This window comes from Triturus cristatus, chromosome 9 (genome assembly GCF_964204655.1).
Source record: "Triturus cristatus chromosome 9, aTriCri1.1, whole genome shotgun sequence".
NCBI lineage: Eukaryota > Metazoa > Chordata > Amphibia > Caudata > Salamandridae > Triturus > Triturus cristatus.
In genome coordinates this window covers 658742551-658744245 of record NC_140592.1, presented here as the reverse complement: position 1 = coordinate 658744245, position 1695 = coordinate 658742551, and positions in this window count along the sequence as shown.

Below are 1695 nucleotides of genomic sequence, written 5' to 3'. Positions count from 1 at the left end.
GAGTTCACTGTAGATCGGGGATCTTTTTTCAGTCGCTTGGTGGATGTCACAGATATCTTGCTTGAAAGCTGTGTTTTTGGGTTGGCGCTTGGTGTATGGTCAGATTCTGAAGAGAAATGTCCTCCCTTTTGTAGTGAGTAGAGTCGATGAAAAAGGGAGGTTTTGTGAACAGTGCATAACTTGAACCTTCAAAAGAAGTACAGCAAAATCATTCACACTGTGAGAAGGAGATGACATCAACTCTAAAAGAGCAGAGCACACCAGAATACATCAGGAAACTGCATGGTCCACCTCCTTATCCAATACAGTTACTATAGATTTAGACAGCAGAGAGTAATGTTCACATAATTAGGGTATTTAAGCTCTCTGACTTATAATGAAGAAATTGCTCCACAAAAATGAAATACTCTGAGAAATAAGGGTTCAAAAAACGTAGTGAACAAGTTTTCTTTTTTTAAATGAATATGCCAACTGTGTACAAGAAGAGAGAGAACTAAATCCCTGAGAAAAGGCTTCAAAACATTCTGAATAAGGATGCCTTTAATTATAGGAGCGCTGTACATTTTTGATGGTTTGCCTCACCTGAGGAGGAAAAGCACTCTCAGCACTCAAAATGGCGGCCGGCGCTTTAAGATGAGGAGAAATCCCTCGGAGACATTATGACACTGAAAGCGCTGCATCAGTAAAGGAGGCACAAGGGCACCCAAAGCAATTGGACAGGGACCTTAGGAAGTTACGTTTTACAAGAGACACTGGTCCCTGAAAGCAAAGGAATATAAGCAGTAATAAATATAGCCACAATTGGTACTATATTCTAGCCTATGCCCAGCCGGACAAGGCAACTTTAATAAGAAACAATGATTCGCAATGATCAAACAAATGTAAGCAAGATATTCGTGGGACACAAGCCTGTATCCTGTGGCTTACATTTCAAGAGGACATACATTTTCTGGAAAAACATACAGGCAATTGAAGCGATGTTTCTATGTCAGAGAGTAACAGGTAGTGAAACATCTTAGTATAAATCTAGTCACCTTCACGACATTTTATACACACAAGTAGTCATAGTGTAAGGTGAACAACATAGTCGACGACGTTTCGATCCTTAAAGAGGGGATTTTAGGATCATCATCAGGACTGATTAGTATGAATTGCCCATTAAAAATGCCTGAAATAACAACAATTATTACAAAAACCAACATTGTACAATACGGGAGGAAAAAGGGGGAAAAAAGGAAGAAACAACATAATGGTTAAAAATAAAAATAAAACATAAAACATAAGACAATATTTGTCAGAACACGTGCTAGTCATAATGGGATTGACATAGTGAAATGCAAGCAACAGTTCAGTGTGGAATGCGGACGAATTGGCGTAGAACATGCTTCATAGGAGGTCGTGTCCGGGACCCGAATGTTGTAATTACCGCGAGTGAGAGGGGTTGTCGTTGGTGAAGACAGAGAGTGACGAACGATACTATGTTTCAAGGAAGGTGCGTGGGTGGGGAGTGAGGGCCAAGTGCTTATACAGGAGGAAATTACCTCATGCTGTGTAGGATTTACAGCAAAAATTGTTACTTCGGTTTGGTCAATGGACCTAAGCGAGTTTAAAATCCAAGGAAACAGTCTGCGAAGAGAAATTTGTGAATGTCACAAATAGAAGCGGGAAAAGCGAAGGAACTGTGCTTAAATAGTG